At 38.4% G+C, this 22,056-nt stretch overlaps 1 long non-coding RNA gene across 7 annotated transcripts; it reads right to left on the minus strand.

Moving 5' to 3' along the window:
- Nucleotides 1-741: 741 nt before the first annotated feature.
- LOC127117628 (uncharacterized) lies at nt 742-15,451 on the minus strand. 7 transcript variants are annotated; one of them, XR_007802014.1, is made up of 7 exons: nt 14,648-15,451; nt 14,181-14,444; nt 13,859-13,993; nt 13,735-13,778; nt 13,266-13,651; nt 12,942-13,120; nt 12,216-12,837 (listed from the first exon to the last, which is right to left on the minus strand). It is a non-coding gene; the product is annotated as an uncharacterized LOC127117628 (long non-coding RNA). The 7 variants fall into 7 exon arrangements; XR_007802013.1 differs by adding an exon at nt 742-757 and having other exon boundaries at nt 12,611-12,837; nt 13,266-13,993; XR_007802012.1 differs by having other exon boundaries at nt 13,266-13,778.
- Between the last annotated feature and the right edge of the window lie 6,605 nt (nt 15,452-22,056).

Raw genomic sequence — 22,056 nt, forward strand, 5'->3', positions numbered from 1 at the left:
TAGAAACATGCATTTCATGAAACCCATTTTTGTCCAGTGTGATTTATTACACGAATACGAGGAAAAGGACATAATGAAAGGACACTATCTAAGTTGGAATACTAGTTTGAATCAAGGTCATGGATGAGTCTTGTCATGCAAGCATCATGTCGATGAATCCGTAAGCTTAGCCATGCACCTGGTTTGTTACAAGCTAGACTCGTTAATGTATCAGATGGACCATAATAACACTACATCTTGTGTAGAACAATTCTTGCATTAAATTTGCATCTTTCTCGCCTTATGAATTCAAGGTCAACAAGCAGGTGGTGAGTGACTTAAGATGAAGTTATGGGTTGCCATTTATAATCGTCATTTTTGGGTCATGAATGGAGAAGTTTCATTTGGACTGAGTTTAAGTGTTTATTTTTTGCATTGTGTGACTATAAGAAATAGACAGGTCTTTGTCTGCGGATTTCATGCATAACGTCATCTGGTATGGGTATTAGCTTTGATTTATGATTTTTGAACCACAAGTTTCAATTTACAAACAAAGTTGTTTCAAATACATTAATAAAACCATACCACAAGACCGTTCATAACAACCCTGTGACTTAAGATACATTACAGTCAAGCCAAATAAAAGAAATAGATTTCCAAAAATCTAACAGGCAACATGCCATGTCCGGATAAGCACAGTCCAACCTGCATCACCATCCAAGACAGATGCATTAGACCTACAGCATGCCATGGCCTTCCACATCGTAAATCCCATGTCCTGCAAAACGGTGATCATCAAACTGCAGCATGAGCAGCATATTCAACCAGAAACCAATTCACATGTTGACACACAACGACCAAGTACCTTACCTAAGCATCATGACAACACATACAAAACCACACCTAAGGTCAATCACAAATTTCATCTCAGCAAATATCTGTTTCACCTGCGACACCATCATCTCCTTGTCATTTCCTTCGACTTGATGGTACCGTTATTTCCTAAAGATGGAAAGTTTGGTTGAAAAGAGGCCTCAAGTAGTATTGTGCCAGAACGAGTCACACAAGTCAGTACAAATCTTAAGCAACCTAGAAACCTGCATTCTCACAACAGAAACATAAATCAGCAGCATATTGTGGCATCTAAACCGATGCATTGTCATCTTTAATATCATATCTATTGTAGGAAATAAAGCAAAACCTGAAGTGAAGCCCACAAGCTAACCTATGCATCCCCTGGAAGACCCAGATCAAAATATATACAACACAATGAGCATCAAGCATAGCAGCTCACATATCGGTTCACACACAGGCAAAGCATCCCAAGAAAAAATCCACAGCACTGTAGATGATGCACGCTTTCAAAACCAGCAGCTGCTCCTACAGTAATACACCCAAAAAGGTAGGTTAATTTCAAATGAAAACATACTGATGTCGAATCATAGCCAACTTTCAATCTACACCAGTATCAGGAAAATGGCCGTGTAAAGTTTATGGCGCATGAGCTGAAGGCTATGGTCATTACCTTTCAAAATAGAAGTGAAATGATAGAACTTGAAGTCACCCGCCAACTTGTGTTAACATAACAGCACCCTGCAAAATAACAAAGCCATTCAATAAACTTCCTAAGAGTTTTGGACGTCCAAATTATCGAAACAGTAAGGAATTCATAACTCCACGCAACACCATCACCAAGCCATGACCCAAAGTTGCGCCCTGCAAAAGCAGCACTCCATATCGTCCTGTTCTTCTGCATACTTGTTTCCATCAAAAGAACCATCCCTAGGGCTATTTATTTCCAATTGGAATAATTTTGGCACTAGGAAGTTTGTGATCTTCAATAGATTCTTCGGAGTGCACAACTTTTATTTCTTCACCAGTGACAATGGAAGATTGCTTGACTTCACTATGCTGAGAAGATGGCACGACCAACTTAGAATTTTCCACAACCTCTATAGAAGATTCATATGGATGGCCTTTTGTAATTACAGTACCTGTATGATCTTCTTAAGAAGTTTCTGCCAAAATCTTTCTTGTGCTGGACAATGTAACTCAATAACTCATTCAAACAACTCACGTGTAGATCCGAAGCTACATTATCCACACTAACTTGCTTACCCTCATTAGACCAGCGGCGAACCACTATAAGGGAAAGGCATGACTGTTTTGATAGTACTCCATCAGAATTGGAACCACTCCCGAGTGTGCAGGTCAGTCCCTAATCTCATGTACCAAACCGAGCCTACATATGACCTGCAAAGAAAACAAAGGCATTGGCATTACAACATAACCAGAATCAATTGTTTTTTTCCAAACAGTATTGTTGTATACCATTATTAAGAACCAGATCATAACATGAATGGAGCATATGAGAAAAAGTTTAGAGTATCACGAGCGGGTAAAATTGAATTTACACAACAGTAAATACTAGTTTTCTTACCATAACTGTTGAAGGTTTCACAACAGTAAAAACTTGACGGAAGATTCAGTGAAGACGGCCACGCATTTGGAGATTTTTGGGACCACAATCAAGTTCGTTTCCTACCACATATTTGGTCCCCACCAAAATCTAAAGAAAAGATTTGATTCCAACGGAATGATCCGCTGCATCTTGCCAGCACACAATACGTACACCAAATCATCACCTCTATAAATTCAGGATTCCAATAATTGAAGAGAGGAGGACCTGGCTGGCACCGTTACTCTGCAAAAATACCATCTCAAACATCATTTAAAGCTCAGAATTTTTCCTAAACTTATTGAAGTTTCACTCTGAAACTCAACAAAGTTTGAGCTATACCCCTAGCACGCACAAACGAGCAAGACCACAAAAGGATTGGGAAGAAAAGAAAGCGACTTGAAGAAGGAGTGAAGGAAATTATTACACGGTCAGAGGCGAACACTTACTTGAGGTAATCCTGCTCGCCGGAATCTTGTCAGAGCTTTAAAGCTCCGATGAGATTTCCATCTTCTGATTTATACTGTTGAGTACTTTGTAGTTGAATTTATTTTCCGCTTACATGCTCGATGTGATGATGTTGAATACTTTAAGCCATTAGATCCACAAAGTTTATTTAGCAGATTCGTGAGGTTGATGTTGTCTTCTTAAAATCGGTACATCTCTGAACTCGTATGCTTCGTTATCTCTGAGCTAGCCTTTTGTTTGGGTGAGATCCGGCGAGATAGGTGGTTTATTTTTTAGGTTGCAGAGAGCTTGAGAGAGGAAGATGGAAAAAGAGAGGCGTGAGGAAATTTGTTTTGAGCTCTTCTTTTTTGTTTGATTCGTGTTGGGCCATCGATGGTTGAGCCAAGTGGAGGATCACTTGCCACTTCTCTCCCATGCATAGTCGGTTAGGGGAGTTAATCCCGTGTAGCCACTATACCCAGAATGCGTGGTCCCGTGATGTAGATCGTGTGATGTATAGACTAGTCCAGGTAGTTTCATCATGCGGTGAGAGTGAGTCAACATGGTTGACTGTGGCTTGAGCCCTTTATTGCTGGATGGGCCTTCTACTTGGGGCCTTTAAGACCAGATTTCGTTTTACACCCATGAGTTTTCTATCTGGTGCGCCTCACATTGGCTTTTTGGTTTGAAAGGGCCCATTTGTTTTTATCATGTTTACTTTCTTTTGTAGTGATATTCAATAAGTTCATTTGATTTGATTAAATATTCTTTAACTAATTAACATTTTAATTAATTAATATTTTTAATTAACTATATTATGTTATTTTATTTAATTACTATTTTTTAGTTGATTATTCATTTGTTTTATGGGGCTTTCATTTCAAATTATTATCTTTCCCTTGTTTGATTGCTTTACTTATGCAAATTCTCATTTCATCCCAACTATAAATTATGTTCTATTTTCATGATAATATTCGCTTGTAAATCATTTAAAATAATTTCATTTCAAAACAAATTCATCATCGATCCAAACCAATTTCAAAAACACATCACACAATTCTCGACTCAAATGTCGAGCCCATTTTCAAAAACACATTTGTAAGTCGATCGCTTTATGCATCGCCATCAACCTCACATAGCTTACTCTTGGGCTTTGTTACAATGAGACCTATTTGGTTATTAATTAACCGAGTAGATGACCGATTCACCATAATTTATAACTCAAACCATTTTCCAAATCATTTAACTTCTAAAGAATTTTAACTTTTGGGATGAAAAAGATATAGGAAGCGTTCGCTTCACTATTTCTCAAGCACTTGAATAATTGGCGTACGCCATATTGCTCGAGTCTTGTCACCCGATTAAACCTTAATCATACACATTCAAATCACATTTTCTAAATCAACTACAAATTCTACAACCATTTAATTCTAAATTTCCGATAATAAAAGGATAGGAGGCGTACGTCTCACTATCTTTCGATTATTCGAATAATTGGCGTACGCCACATTGCTCGAATCTTCATCATCAATTTAACACGCAATTGAATAAACTCAAATCACCTCTTATATTAAATCCAATTTTGAAAAATAAACAACTTAAACTTCAATAGAGAATGGGAGGCGTACGCCTCACCATTCCTTGATTATTTGAATAATTGGCGTACGCCACATTACTCAAATCATCGACTTTTCAAAACCTACCAATTCAAAATTCAAACTATTAATTTCAAATACAATATCTAAAAACACATCTTTTACAATTTAAACCTCGGGTGATAAGAGATAGAAGGCGTTCTCCTCACCATCTCTCGATTATTTGAATAATTGGCGTACGCCATATTGCACAAATCATCGACTTCCGACTAAAACATGCTAAATAAACTTGGATAAGGGAATAGGTGGTGCTCGCCTCATTATTCCTTGAATAAGCGAGTAGGGGGCGTACGCCTCACTACCGTGCATATTCAACATCCACAAACAAACTTTCAAAATAATTCGAACGAAAAAGGAATAGAAGGCGGTCGCCTTATTATTCCTCGAAAGAATTGGACGATTGGTGTACACCATATTGCTCAATCTTTCGTCGTTCTCCAAAAACATCTCAAACAAATCAAACCTAACTTCTCGCCCCCGCGCAATCGAAACCAAACCAAAAAACCCAAACACATCAATTCAACTTGTCACCCCCGCGTGACCAAAACCCTTTTCAAAAGAACATTGTCAATCCTTTCTAATGCGCACAACAAACCAGTGCTAGAGCCTCCACCGAGAGTAGACAGGCCAACGTTTAGCCGTTAGAAGGCCGACATACATAGTCGTTCATCAAAACAAAACACACCAAATATTTGTAGTAGCCCAAACTACGAATGCTCTGATTTCCTTATTGCACTATAAGGATACGTAGGCAGGAGATTGCTATATCTTCGCGAGCACACTAATAAAAAACCTCACATTTCTCCCTCCTGAGGTCTTCATCCATATCTATTATCAATTCTAATCACTCGAAGCAAGCAAATAACAGTCAATTAACAGTCAAATAGCAAAATCAGACTAAAAGGTTCCCGTTGAGTACAACGGATGTGAGGGGTGCTAATACCTTCCCCTTGCGTAATAGACTCCCGAACCCGAATATGGTTGCGACGACCATTATTCTATTTTTCAAAAGGTTTTCTCGATATTTTCCTATTCCTTCATTGGGATAAATAAAGTTCGGTGGCGACTCTGTTTCGAACAACATTTTTCCGCCTCCTATCGCGAGGGATCGCATTATCATTTTCGAGGTGCGACAGACTGGCGACTCTGCTGGGGAATACTGCTCCAAGCAAGAGAGAGTCTAGCCTAACTTAGTCTGATTTTGCTATGACTGTTGGAAGATATTCTTTCTTTCCATGTTTATCTCTCTGTATTTTATTCTGATTAATTGTGTTGTATGTAATGTGTTGACACTTTGATATGGGACTTGGTGTATGCTTTGAGATAAGCTCCATACCCGAGCTTCGAGAAAAAACTTAGAACCTGGAGTTGTGTAGTATTGAATCGAGGGGTGTACACCTCATTGGGACAATACGAAGACTCCACCTAGAGTAGATCTGTTTGGAGTTTCCATCACAATATGTCTAGCCCATTATTGTGGGGAGGTTCTAGATACGATCCGTGACTCTAGGGACCTCGCCTTAAACCCGAGTTTTGTTTTCATGATCGGTGATTATGTAGTATTGAACCGAAGGGTCTACACCCTGTTCGAACAATACGAGAATCCCACTTAGATTAGATCAGTTCAGAACGCCCATCACGATGTGGCTAGCCCATCATTGTGAGGAAGTTTTGAACGTGATACGTGAGTCTAAGTTCCTTCCTTGAAAACATAACTTTAGAACCTACCTTTGGGGAATTTATTATGATCATAAAAACCTTTGTTTCTTCCAGTTATACTGATGTACTCGACATGTGGATAATTTTGAGTCTGTATTCCTCTGCGAAAAACATGGCAGAACTTCATGCATTTGCATATCATCAACATGCATTGCATATCATCTTCCAAAAACAAAAAAACTTACACCATACTCTACCCTTGTCTAGTAACGCTGACTACTCGACACCAGTATGAGACACGCCGCAACTACAAGATGACACTTGAACAGTTGGAAGCAAACCAGGTTTCGATGAGAATAGACATTGACTCCATGCAGGCAAAGATGGATCACTTGCTTGAGATCATGTTACTCTTGGCTCAGAAGGAAAAGGATGCACAGACTAGCGCCGAAGCCAGGAAAGTTGCTGCCCAATTTGGATCGCCATCACTTAGCATCCCTAGAGTAACTGAACTTGAGGGTAACCCCGCCCAGCCTAGAGGAGGGCCGATCCCTATTCCGATCCCAATGGTCAATGAGAACCCCCATGAGCATTCTGCTACATCTGCTCGACATGGATCAATGATGGGTGATGAAGATCCGCATGATGCTTTCTTCACCAGCCTGAGCAAGCATAAAAAAATCCCAACGAAGAATCAAGAGATAAAGGCCTGTTCAGTTGAATGAAGGCGGTCATTATGCCATTTTTACCATCTCGCACTTTTGTAATTTGTTCTTGTTTGTTTAAGTATTGTATGCTTTAAACATTGTTATTTGTATTTGGTCTTATTAATGGGATGATTATGCATGCTTCGAATCAATCTTTCATAATTCACTCATCTATCACATTTGCAAAGACACAAACACATACTTTTCCACTTCACCTCCTTTATCGCACTATTGTTAGTAAATGTTGGAAGGAGGATGACGAAAACAAAATACTCATAATTGTTGATCATATGCTTTCGGATAAAATCTTGCTAATGATGTACAGGCATTGTTTCAAATCCTCAAACACCGGAGAGATAAGGAGTTAATCCTTAGTCAATCACTTCGAGCCTAGAAGTAGGAGTTTCTTTCGAATCTAAAAAAAAAACCTTATGCTTAACCTGGGGCAGGGTAGTGTTCAGTTGATCTAACTACACATTCAAATTACAAAGGTGAAATATCCCATATGAGGATCAACCATATGACATTCCTCACACACATCATGAAGTGTCGAAGAAACCATACAAATCCAAATTTTATGTCGGTTGTTCTTCAATGACCAATGACCTGGCAGTCGCAATTCAATCAAAATCAAAGAAAGAGCCTGCTAAGTCCAACACTCTGAAAGGAGACTTAGGCAAAAAAACTGGGGCAATCCTGATGGATTAAAGCTCTAACAAGCGGTCCATGCAAAAGTTAGAGATCAAAACAAAAATTGAAAGAGATAATGAAAGTCTCCAACAAAACAAAACAAGATTCAGTGACCACCATACCAAAATCAAAGGGTCACCGACATCCAAAAAACAAAATAAGGTGGCTTCCATTCTAAGAGACCTTGAATCACCATCTTTATCCTTACACCCGCAAAAGACGAATGTGTGTGAATTAACTGAATGTAGGATTGGAGATCACCATGAAGAAGGGATGGTTAAAATAAACTTTGATCCTTATATCCTTTTGTTTCAATAACCATGAACCAAGCCACGTTACAACCCTCAAAAGACCTAATTGAAGTAAGGTTTATTCTGAAAGCATACTACAGCAAGGTTGAGTAAACTGACTCCTAGAGATTTGCTAATATTTTATTCTCACTACATCATTCACACACTAGCTAAATCAAGCACCGCGTTTGGACACATGATCCGCTCGCCACACACTACCACGACACTCCAAATGAATGATTGTTTTTCAAAACTTGCATAACTATTGCATTAAAATCACCATTTCCTGAATAAACAATTCTTAATTATCAGTCAGTACTTGACATCGAGAAAATTCCAAACAAGGGGAAATTCAAGAGGTACTTGATCTTTGGTGCTAACACGAATCAAGACCATCTCATAAATCAGGGGCATGGCATCTTTTGATCATGTCAACATAAGAAGTAGTCAGTATAAGGAAAATCTCCAAGCATCGGTTGATCAAGGAGGAAAAGTACTTCAGTACTCAACCCATATGGGGCAACTCCCTCAAAGGCTAATCAGGGGCAAGACAAGTTGCAAGGGGCAAGTTCCCTTCATATCTTCAAGTCAGTCAAGCAGATTGCGCCAGACACTAGTAACTGCTTGAATTCACAACAAAAATGTCGAAAGTTCATACCAATACAACATCATACCTTGACAAGAATCCTTAGGGCACGTCAAAGGCATAATCATCATGCGTTGATCATGTCGCTATGCTCAGTTACAGGCTGGCCAGACATCTTAGAAGAAGAAATCGAAATCACCTTAGGGGCAAAGACACCATACATCAGCAAGAGATCAAACTTGGGGCACCAGGATTATCCACATCTATTGCGTGTTCATCACATCATCAACTACCGGGTGTCGGGAGGTCAGATTCGTTCACCAATCAATAGCTCAATCCACATTGACAATTACCAGAAAAGCCAAAGTCCACCTCGCTGGCACCCACACAAAAACAAAACCAACCACCACTGGTCTCCACAAAACACATTGCCTTTGAAAAGGGGGGCCAATCCCAAACAAACCAATCACTCTTCGCATTCAAACATGCATCACATGCATCACCTCATACATAACGCATACATGATATTTATGCATATAGCACGAATCAAGATCCAAGGTTTAGTCGTAGGCATCCAGGCCAACCCTCGGTTGAGTCAATGTTTTTCTCTGAGTAAGTTCCTACCCTACTATCGGGCGTTCCCCATTGAGTTACATCCCTCAACCTTTTGTTGATAAGATGTTATCCTCATCTAAGTCAAGCATTGTTTCTTTAAACACTTACCTTGTTTCACGTTGAGCGTCCCTCAACAAGTCGTTTCCGGTAACCTTTTGTTGACAGAAACTACACCTCCCCAGAGAGTATTTGTTCTGTAACCTTTTGTTGATGGATACCCCAAGCAAGTCTTACCCACCATGTTCCAATACTACCCAACAAGTCAGGTTTACTGAACCTTGATAGTAGCCTTATTTTTCCAATATTTTTCTCACTATCATCCTTTTGGTGAAAGGCCATTGAGGAATAATATTGATCATCACCCTATTTACGATAACTGTTATCCTTTTGGTAATGATAAATCCTTGACATTTGTGATCTTACTGTCATCCTTTTGGTGTCGAAGATCCTTGAAGTTTTGGTCCAACCTTCATCCTTTTGGTGAATGGTGACCTTTGCAATTATTACACCCCACTGTCATCCTTTTGGTGTCAGTAATATATGAAGTTATTATAACTTATTATCATCCTTTTGGTGGTAACAAGTTTCGAAGTTATGATTCCACCTTCATCCTTTTGGTGATGGTGATTGTTGATTCCTTATCATCCTTTTGGTGATAACGAGTCCTGTTGTGTTGTAGTGCCTTCATCCTTTTGGTGATGGTGACTATCGACTTATTATCATCCTTTTGGTGATAACAAGTTTTATGGTCCGATCCTACCTTCATCCTTTTGGTGATGGTTATCTGTAAAAGTTGTCGACTTATTATCATCATTTTGGTGGTAACGAGTTTTGTTGTTTAATCCTACCTTCCTCCTTTTGGTGACGATGACCATTTGAGTTATGGGCTCATTATCATCATTTTGGTGATAACGAGTTTTGTTTTGATCTTACCCTCATCCTTTTGGTGATGGCGATCATTGAGTCTGTTTCAGCTTATTATCATCCTTTTGGTGATAACAAGTTTTGAAGTTTTGTCCCTATTATCATCCTTTTGGTGATAACAAGTTATGTTTGTTTGATCTTACTGTCATCCTTTTGGTGTCAGTGATATTTAAGGTTGTTGACTTATTATCATCCTTTCGGTGATAAAAAGGTTTTGTTTTGATCTTACCTTCATCCTTTTGGTGATGGGGATCCTTTGAGTTGTGTGACTTATTATCATCCTTTTGGTGGTAACAAGTTTTGTTTTTAATTATACCTTCATCCTTTTGGTGATGGTGATTGTATTGACTTATTATCATCCTTTTGGTGGTAACAAGTTTTGTTTTTTATCTTACCTTCATCCTTTTGGTGATGGTGATCAATTGCGTTGTGTTCTTATTATCATCCTTTTGGTGGTAACAAGTTTTTTCGTTTGACCTTACCTTCATCCTTTTGGTGATGGTGATTGTTGACTTATTATCATCCTTTTGGTGATAACAAGTTTTTGTCTTGATCTTACCTTCATCCTTTGGTGATGGTGATCAATTGCGTTGTGTGCTTATTATCATCCTTTTGGTGGTAACAAGTTTTATCGTTTGACCTTACCTTCATCCTTTTGGTGATGGTGATTGTTGACTTATTGTCATCCTTTTGGTGATAACAAGGTTTTGTTTTGATCTTACCTTCATCCTTTTGGTGATGGGGATCCTTTGAGTGGTGTGACTTATTATCATCCTTTTGGTGGTAACAAGTTTTGTTTTTAATTATACCTTCATCCTTTTGGTGATGGTGATTGTTTTGACTTATTATCATCCTTTTGGTGGTAACAAGTTTTATCATGTATCTTACCTTCATCCTTTTGGTGATGGTGATCAATGAGTTTCGACTTATTATCATCATTTTGGTGATAACAAGTTTGTTATGTGACTATACCTTCATCCTTTTGGTGATAGTGATCATTGAAGTTATTTGACTTATCATCATCCTTTTGGTGATAACAAGATTTGTTGTTGGATCATACCCTCATCCCTTTGGTGATGGAGATCTTTGAAGTTAATAAGTTAACTATCATCCTTTGGTGGTAGCCTTGATATTATACTCTCGGTAATGGGAAACTTTATCAAAATAACCATCATCCTTTTGGTGACGGACATCATCCTTTTGGTGATAACTACTTTTGAAGCTCAGCTTATCCATCATCCTTTTGGTGATGATAATCCAGAAAATCATGTTGAATTACTGTCATCCTTTTGATGCTAAAAAATTCTATTGTCATCCTTTTGTGCTAGAGAGCCTGTTCAGTTGTTGTCCCACATGTGTCTCACATCAGAAACGACCTTTGCAAGATCGAGTGTCGACTTGCGGGTTGGCATTGATTTGGCATTCTACTCCTATTACCTTGGTATTGTTAGAATCCATTGCATTTTCTTTCTGCATTTCTCCATTGCATTTCAAAGGAAAAAATTTGGATCTTTTCGTATTTAATTACCTTCCACCACGAATGTATGAAAACTGTTGTCATTCTTACCTTCTGGTTCAAGTTAATTAAATAGGGAAAGCTGTCATACCCCAATTTTGTCCGGGCATATTTAAATTTTCATACAATTGATTTCATTTTTTATTTTGCATCATATGCATGGCATGACATACATTTCATCACGAGAATACCTCGCCTTAGTTACTTATCACTATTATGTCATTTCCGTACTACATAGAAACATGCATTTCATAAAACCCATTTTTGTCCAGTGTGATTTATTACACGAATACGAGGAAAAGGACATAATGAAAGGACACTATCTAAGTTGGAATACTAGTTTGAATCAAGGTCATGGATGAGTCTTGTCATGCAAGCATCATGTCGATGAATCCGTAAGCTTAGCCATGAACCTGGTTTGTTACAAGCTAGACTCGTTAATGTATCAGATGGACCATAATAACACTACATCTTGTGTAGAACAATTCTTGCATTAAATTTGCATCTTTCTCGCCTTATGAATTCAAGGTCAACAAGCAGGTGGTGAGTGACTTAAGATGAAGTTATGGGTTGCCATTTATAATCGTCATTTTCGGGTCATGAATGGAGAAGTTTCATTTGGACTGAGTTTAAGTGTTTATTTTTCGCATTGTGTGACTATAAGAAATAGACAGGTCTTTGTCTGCGGATTTCATGCATAACGTCATCTGGTGTGGGTATTAGCTTTGATTTATGATTTTTGAACCACAAGTTTCAATTTACAAACAAAGTTGTTTCAAATACATTAATAAAACCATACCACAAGACCGTTCATGACAACCCTGTGACTTAAGATACATTACAGTCAAGCCAAATTAAAGAAATAGATTTCCAAAAATCTAACAGGCAACATGCCATGTCCGGATAAGCACAATCCAGCCTGCATCACCATCCAAGACAGATGCATTAGACCTACAGCATGCCATGGCCTTCCACACCGTAAATCCCATGTCCTTCAAAACGGTGATCATCAAATTGCAGCATGAGCAGCATATTCAACCAGAAACTAATTCACATGTTGACACACAATGACCAAGTACCTTACCTAAGCATCATGACAACACATACAAAACCACACCTAAGGTCAATCACAAAGTTCATCTCAGCAAATATCTGTTTCACCTGCGACACCATCATTTCCTTGTCATTTCCTTCGACTTGATGGTACGGTTATTTCCTAAAGATGGAAAGTTTGGTTGAAAAGAGGCCTCAAGTAGTATTGTGCCAGAACGAGTCACACAAGTCAGTACAAATCTTAAGCAACCTAGAAACCTGCATTCTCACAACAGAAACATAAATCAACAGCATATTGTGGCATCTAAACCGATGCATCATCATCTTTAATATCATATATGTTACAGGAAATAAAGCAAAACCTGAAGTGAAGCCCACAAGCTAACCTATGCAGCCCCTGGAAGACCCAGATCAAAAGATATACAACACAATGAGCATCAAGCATAGCAGCTCACATATCGGTTCACACACAGGCAAAGCATCCCAAGAAAAAATCCAAAGCACTGTAGATGATGCACGCTTTCAAAACCAGCAGCTGCTCCTACAGTAATACACCCAAAAAGGCAGGTTAATTTCAAATGAAAACATACTGATGCCGAATCATAGCCAACTTTCAATCTACACCAGTATCAGGAAAATGGCAGTGTAAAGTTTATGGCACATGAGCTGAAGGCTATGGTCATTACCTTTCAAAACAGAAGTGAAATGATAGAACTTGAAGTCACCCGCCAACTTGTGTTACCATAACAGCACCCTGCAAAATAACAAAGCCATTCAATAAACTTCCTACAAGTTTCGGATGTCCAAATTATCGAAACAGTAAGGAATTCATAACTCCAGGCAACACCATCACCAAGCCATGACCCAAAGCTGCGCCCTGCAAAAGCAGCACTCCATATCGTCTTGTTCTTCTGCATACTTGTTTCCATCAAAAGAACCATCCCTAGGGCTATTTATTTCCAATTGGAATAATTTTGGCACTAGGAAGTTTTTGATCTTTAATAGATTCTTCGGAGTGCACAACTTTTATTTCTTCACCAGTGACAATGGAAGATTGCTTGACTTCACTATGCTGAGAAGATGGCACGACCAATTTAGAATTTTCCACAACCTCTATAGAAGATTCATATGGATGGCCTTTTGTAATTACAGTACCTTTATGATCTTCTTGAGAAGTTTCTGCCGAAATCTTTCTTGTGCTGGACAATGTAACTCAATAACTCATTCAAAGAACTCACGTGTAGATCTGAAGCTACATTATCCACACTAACTTGCTTACCCTCGTTAGACCAGCAGCGAACCACTATAAGGAAAAGGCATGACTGTTTTGATAGTACTCCATCAGAATTGGAACCACTCCCGAGTGTGCAGGTCAGTCCCTAATCGCTTGTACCAAACCGAGCCTACATATGACCTGCAAAGAAAACAAAGGCATTGGCATTACAACATAACCAGAACCAATCGTTTTTTTCCAAACAGTATTGTTGTATACCATTATTAAGAACCAGATCATAACATGAATGGAGCGTATGAGAAAAAGTTTAGAGTATCACGAGCGGGTAAAATTGAATTTACACAACAGTAAATACCAGTTTTCTTACCATAACCGTTGAAGGTTTCACAACAGTAAAAACTTGACGGAAGATTCAGAGAAGACGGCCACGCATTTGGAGATTTTTGGGACCACAATCAAGTTCGTTTCCTACCACATATTTGGTCCCCACCAAAATCTAAAGAAAAGATTTGATTCCAACGGAATGATCCGCTGCATCTTGCCAGCACACAATACGTACACCAAATCATCACCTCTATAAATTCAGGATTCCAATCATTGAAGAGAGGAGGACCTGGCTGGCACCGTTACTCTGCAAAAATACCATCTCAAACATCATTTAAAGCTCAGAATTTTTCCTAAACTTATTGAAGTTTCACTCTGAAACTCAACAAAGTTTGAGCTATACCCCTAGCACGCACAAACGAGGAAGACCACAAAAGGATTGGGAAGAAAAGAAAGCGACTTGAAGAAGGAGTGAAGGAAATTATTACACGGTCAGAGGCGAACACTTACTTGAGGTAATCCTGCTCGCCGGAATCTTGTCGGAGCTTTAAAGCTCCGATGAGATTTCCATCTTCTGATTTATACTGTTGAGTACTTTGTAGTTGAATTTATTTTCCGCTTACATGCTCGATGTGATGATGTTGAATACTTTAAGCCATTAGATCCACAAAGTTTATTTAGCAGATTCGTGAGGTTGATGTTGTCTTCTTAAAATCGGTACATCTCTGAACTCGTATGCTTCGTTATCTCTGAGCTAACCTTTTGTTTGGGTGAGATCCGGCGAGATAGGTGGTTTATTTTTTAGGTTGCAGAGAGCTTGAGAGAGGAAGATGGAAAAAGAGAGGCGTGAGGAAATTTGTTTTGAGCTCTTCTTTTTTGTTTGATTCGTGTTGGGCCATCGATGGTTGAGCCAAGTGGCGGATCACTTGCCACTTGTCTCCCATGCATAGTCGGTTAGGGGAGTTAATCCCGTGTAGCCACTATACCCAGAATGCGTGGTCCCGTGATGTAGATCGTGTGATGTATAGACTAGTCCAGGTAGTTTCATCATGCGGTGAGAGTGAGTCAACATGGTTGACTATGGCTTGAGCCCTTTATTGCTGGATGGGCCTTCTACTTGGGGCTTTTAAGACCAGATTTCGTTTTACACCCATGAGCTTTCTATCTGGTGCGCCTCACATTGGCTTTTTGGTTTGAAAGGGCCCATTTGTTTTTATCATGTTTACTTTCTTTTGTAGTGATATTCAATAAGTTCATTTGATTTGATTAATTATTCTTTAACTAATTAACATTTTAATTAATTAATATTTTTAATTAACTATATTATGTTATTTTATTTAATTACTATTTTTTAGTTGATTATTCATTTGTTTTATGGGGCTTTCATTTCAAATTATTATCTTTCCCTTGTTTGATTGCTTTACTTATGCAAATGCTCATTTCATCCCAACTATAAATTATGTTCTATTTTCATGATAATATTCGCTTGTAAATCATTTCAAATAATTTCATTTCAAAACAAATTCATCATCGATCCAAACCAATTTCAAAAACACATCACACAATTCTCGACTCAAATGTCGAGCCCATTTTCAAAAACACCTTTGTAAGTCGATCGCTTTATGCATCGCCATCAACCTCACATAGCTTACTCTTGGGCTTTCTTACAATGAGACCTATTTGGTTATTAATTAACCGAGTAGATGACCGATTCACCATAATTTATAACTCAAACCATTTTCCAAATCATAACTTCTAAAGAATTTTAACTTTTGGGATGAAAAAGATATAGGAAGCGTTCGCTTCACTATTTCTCAAGCACTTGAATAATTTCCGTACGCCATATTGCTCGAGTTCTTGTCACCCGATTAAACCTTAATCATACACATTCAAATCACATTTTCTAAATCAACTACAAATTCTACAACCATTTAATTCTAAATTTCTGATAATAAAAGGATAGGAGGCGTACGCCTCACTATCTTTCGATTATTCGAATAATTGGCGTACGCCACATTGCTCGAATCTTTGTCATCAATTTAACACGCAATTGAATAAACTCAAATCACCTCTTATATTAAATCCAATTTCGCAAAATAAACAACTTAAACTTTAATAGAGAATGGGAGGCGTACGCCTCACCATTCCTTGATTATTTGAATAATTGGCGTACGTCACATTACTCAAATCATCGACTTTTCAAAACCTACCAATTCAAAATTCAAACTATTAATTTCAAATACAATATCTAAAAACACATCTTTTACAATTTAAACCTCGGGTGATAAGAGATGGGAGGCGTTCGCCTCACCATCTCTCGATCATTTGAATAATTGGCGTACGCCATATTGCACAAATTATCGACTTCCGGCTAAAACATGCTAAATAAACTTGGATAAGGGAATAGGTGGCGCTCGCCTCATTATTCCTTGAATAAGCGAGTAGGGGGTGTACGCCTCACTACCGTGCATATTCAACATCCACAAACAAACTTTCAAAATAATTCGAACGAAAAAGGAATAGAAGGTGGTCGCCTTATTATTCCTCGAAAGAATTGGACGATTGGTGTACACCATATTGCTCAATCTTTCGTCGTTCTCCAAAAACATCTCAAACAAATCAAACCTAACTTCTCGCCCCCGCGCAATCGAAACCAAACCAAAAAACCCAAACACATCAATTCAACTTGTCACCCCCGCGTGACCAAAACCCTTTTCAAAAGAACACTGTCAATCCTTTTTTAATGCACACAACAAACCAGTGCTAGAGCCTCCACCGAGAGTAGACAAGCCAGCGTTTATCAGTTAGAACGCCGACCTACACAGTCGTTCATCAAAACAAAACACACCAAATATTCGTAGTAGCCCGAACTACGAATGCTCTAATTTCCTTATTGCACTATAAGGATACGTAGGCAGGAGATTGTTGTATCTTCGCGAGCACGCTAATAAAAAACCTCCCATTTCCCCCTCTTGAGGTCTTCATCCATATCTATCATCAATTCTAATCACTCGAAGCAAGCAAATAACAGTCAATTAACAGTCAAATAGCAAAATCAGACTAAAAGGTTCCCGTTGAGTACAACGGACGTGAGGGGTGCTAATACCTTCCCCTTGTGTAATCGACTCCCGAACCCGAATATGGTTGCGACGACCATTATTCTATTTTCCAAAAGGTTTTCTCGATATTTTCCTATTCCTTCATTGGGATAAATAAAGTTCGGTGGTGACTCTGTTTCGAACAACATTTTTCCGCGTCCTATCATGAGGGATCGCATTATCATTTTCGAGGGCGACAAAGGTTCCTTTGGTACTCACTCCAATGGACATGCTATGGATAAGAAGATGTTGCGAGCATGTTACTATTGGCTGACAACGGAATCTGATTGTTGCAAGTTTTTGAATAAATGCCAGAAGTGTCAAATATATGCAGATAAGATTCATGTTCCTCCGACAATTTTGAATGTCATTTCCTCTCCATGGCCCTTCTCCATGTTGGGAATTTATATGATTGGCATGATTGAGCCCAAAGCTTCGAACAAACATTGTTTCATTTTGATGGCTATTGACTACTTCACGAAGTGGGTTGAAGCGACATCGTATGCAAATATGACCAAGCAAGTTGTTGTAAGGTTTATCAAGAATCATATTATATGCTGTTATGGTGTGCCAAGCAAGATCGTTACTTAAATGGATCAAACTTGAACAATAATATGGTGGAAGCTCTTTGCAAAGACTTCAAGATTGCACACCATAATTCTTCTCCTTACAGACCCAAGATGAACGGGGTTGTTGAAGCTGCGAATAAGAACATCAAGAAGATCATTCAGAAAATGGTTTTAATATACAAGGATTGGCATGAGATGCTCCCATTTGCTTTGCACGGGTATCTTTCATCCATCCATACTTCAACAAGGGAAACCCCTTTCTCACTTGTTTATGGCATGGAAGTTGTGCTCCCCGTAGAGGTAGAGATCCCATCATTGCGTATGCTAATGGAAACCAATTGACAGAAGGTGAATGATGTCAGACCAGGTTTGATCAGCTAAATTTGATCGAAGAGAAGAGATTAATTGCCATGTGTCATGGTCAGTTATATCAACAGAGGTTGAAGAAAGCTTTTGATAAGAAGGTCAGACCTCGTGTATTCAGAGAAGGTGACCTTGTGCTTAAGAAGATCATATCTTTCAAACCAGGTGCTAGAGGCAAATGGACTCCTAATTATGAAGGCCCATATGTTGTTAAGAGAGTCGTTTCAGGCGGCGCTTTGATTCTTACAACTATGGATGGTGAAGAGTTCACGCGTCTTGTGAATGCCGATGCAGTCAAGAAATACTTCGCCTAAAAAAGAAAAGAAAAGCTCGCTAAGTTGAAAACTGGAAAGGGCGGCTTAGGCAAAAATGAGCGTCTCGGTAGATTGAAAACCTGAAAGGGCGATCCAGGCTAAAATTAGAGACATAAAACAGAAAAAAAAATTATCCCGATAAATTGAGTACCCCACCCTAGGGCAATTTATGCAAAAATTAGGGATTACGACAAGTAACTGCAAGCTGGTTGTTCTTCAGTATTTAAGACTTTCTTGAGCACAATGTTTGGTTCTAATTCATCTTCAGCCAAAGCGAAGAGCACAGTGGATATCAAAATTGGTAGAAGGATTAGTGATAATTGTATTCAATGTAGCCCTTTTTCCATGTAAATTACCATTTTTCAACTTTTGTACAGATCTATGGAATCTTGCCATTTACAGACTACCATGTCATTAAATAAAGTTGACTTTTTTATCCAATTGTTTCTACTCTTATTTATTCAGCTAAATAGAATTAAATTTTATTGTGATCATTTTGAAATTAAAGTTTTAAAATAAAAAGCATGTTTTCCTAAATAATAAAAATAGTTACTTTAAAAAAGTAATTAAAGGAATACCAACAGCGGTTTGAAAAATAGTAAGCCCTAAATACGAAGCATTGTTGGTTTCTCCCCAAGCAGTTGGTGCAATTTGCGTTTATTCTCAGCAGCTTTTCAGCATCTCCGGCCGAGTTATTGGTTTCCCCAACTGAGTTCGTAATTTCCTCCCTCGAGTTGTAGGCGCGTTATTGTAGCAAGTTGCATAGATTCGGCAAATTTTGTTCCCCCTCAAGTCGCCATCAGAGTTATCCCTAACCTACATTAGCCTCGACTATTGAGTAGTATTTTTGATCCTCTGGAAGGTTGTCTCCCATTTGATATGATGTTGACCTAAAATTCCCCGCGGAGTTGATAGTGAAGGTTTTCGGTAAATCTTTTCCTTCTCCCCAGCCAGATTTGAGCCTCTGAGGTGGATGATTCTTTCCAGCAGATGTTTCCCTCCTGTGAGGATTGGCTAAGAATTGTATCAATGATTTAGACCAGTGACATTTGTATCCGTTGTGATCGTTTTGTCGGCATAATCATCATATATACATATACATATACATTCATAGATTTCATTATTTGCATGCATTTTGTGATCCATTGTTTCCCTGATCCTCTGCTACGGTGGTATCCTTTCCCCACACGCAGATTTGGTATGTTTGTCCTTTTTCAATTGTAGGGTGTCAGCCCCTTAAGCTGAAAGAATATAACCTTTCTCATTTCCCACTGAGTTACTTCCTCGTGGATGATCATTATTTCAGTTTCCTCCCCAGTTGATTATCTGGATGGAATTACTCCCCCTGAGTTATATCCTCATTGAGTTGAGTCTTTGATTGACTGTTTCTTTCTAGATCTTACCTAGATATATGCTTTTGGTCCCATGAGAGTCTATTACCCATTAACCGGTAATATTCTTCTCAATTTGCAAGTATTTCACTTTTGCCCAATACTCGGCAAAAGTAACCCTTTTTCTCCCCAGCGAATTCGTTTTCACGTTTCCCAGGAAGTTTATCCTTGATATGTTCATCCTAACCGGTGACGGATATTTTCTTCCCCCGCTTTCAGTCTATCCTTGATATGTTCATCCTAACCGATGAAGGATATTCTCTTTTTTGGTATTCTACCCAGTAAAAAGGTAGTTGTAATCCCTATTTATTTCCCCAAAGAGTTAATCCTTGATATGTTCATCCTAACCGATGAAAAATTTCCTCTTCTTTGCGGTTTTCTTCCCAGTAACCGGTAGTTGTAAATCCTGCTTCCCCTTGGAGTTTATCCTTGATATGTTCATCCTAACCGGTGACAGATATTCTCTTTTCGGTATTCTATCAAGTATCCGATAAATAGAATTCCTACTTTTTTCAGGCAGTTTATCCTTGATATGTTCATCTTAACCGGTGACGTATATCCTTCCTAATATCCCTAGGTGAGTCTATCATTCATATGTTCATCTTAACCAGTGACGGATATTCTTCCACTTTGAGTCTATCCTTGATATGTCCACTTTAATAAGTGACGGATATTCTCTTTCTTTGCGGTCTTCTGCCCAGTAACCGGTAGTTTTAAATCCTATTTGGCTTTCCCCAGCAGGTTAATTCTTACCTAGTAACTGGTAATGAATACACCTTTTATTGCCCCTAGAGAGTCATCCTTGATATGTTTACCCTAACCGGTAACAAATGTCCTCTCTAACAGACTATGTTATTTCCTTACCCAGTAACCGGTAATGGATAATATACTTCTGTTGCTCCTGTGTTGAAGATCATTTCTTCCCTGACTGAGTCTTTCCATAGATTTATTTTCGTGGAATCCCTCGAGTCCCCCAGCAATTTTAAAGTCGTAGCACGGCCTACGCACAACCTTTTTCCCTCCAGAGTCTTTGTCTCCCCAATGAGTTTTCCTTACGGAATGCGTTGTACTCTTGTGGACTATCAGTCTCTCTGGATTCTTTTTCTTTGTGGCAACATTTCCCCACAAAGATTATTTTAACATTCAATCATATGCATCATGAGGTCTCTTAGGGACAAAAATTTGTTTTTATATGTTGTTATTTAAGTCCACTCTACTGAGTTGAAGTGAAGGTTTTAACCTTCATCTCCTCAGCTATAACATCCTTAAATAGGGGCAGCTGTAAGACCCCAATTTTGACCCTAACATATGTTATTCTCATCATATGCATTAACATTGGGATCACACCTTGGCATCCTCCTTACCCCTCATTCATTGGGTTTGCATTGGGAGAGATCACCAAGCATATTTGATTGTATCATACTTCATTTTTCTTTATGTTTACTAACCAAAATACCAAAAATATGTCATTGTATAGTTTAACTGCTTTTGTAGGTAATGTGTATGCTCACCTTTGATCTATTAAGCTTATGTCTAGGGTTCAAGACCCTCAATGCAAGGATATCAATCAAGAAATGGTTTAATATATCTCTAAGTGTCATACATGGCTCCCCATGATCTTCACATGTTATTTTGATCAAAAAATCATCAAGAGTTTGGAGTTGGTTTGCCTTGGAAACCCTAATTCATCTGGGTATCTTATGTGACTTCTTCAATAAGTTTCTTCACCACTTAGTTAAATATTTCAATAGATACTTTACATTTCATCATCTTATGCATATATGATCCTCCATGAGTCCCAAAAGTTAAGAGAATGTCAAGCTAGCAAGTTGGTTCATGGTGGTTGGCCAGAGGAATTCAACTGGTCAAAACTAAGGGATCCCTAGACTCTATCTCCTACAATTTGTGTCATATAAAAATTATTCCAAGATAAACTTTACTCTAAATTACATTCCAAACAACTTTCATGTTGAGGTCAAAATCTATTTTTGCTTGGAAAGGCATTTGTTATGGTGAAAGATTATAGGTCATTTTATCTAAACCCTAATTTTGAGGTCAACTTCCCAAGACCATAACTTGCTCAATTTTTATGAGATGAAAGCCATTCGAGTTGCATGGTCAAATTAAAGATGTCTAATTAAAATTTGATGTTTAGATGAAGTGCAAATTCAACTTGCAAATACA

Source organism: Lathyrus oleraceus, chromosome 1, assembly GCF_024323335.1.
Source record: "Lathyrus oleraceus cultivar Zhongwan6 chromosome 1, CAAS_Psat_ZW6_1.0, whole genome shotgun sequence".
Classification (NCBI taxonomy): Eukaryota; Viridiplantae; Streptophyta; class Magnoliopsida; order Fabales; family Fabaceae; genus Lathyrus; species Lathyrus oleraceus.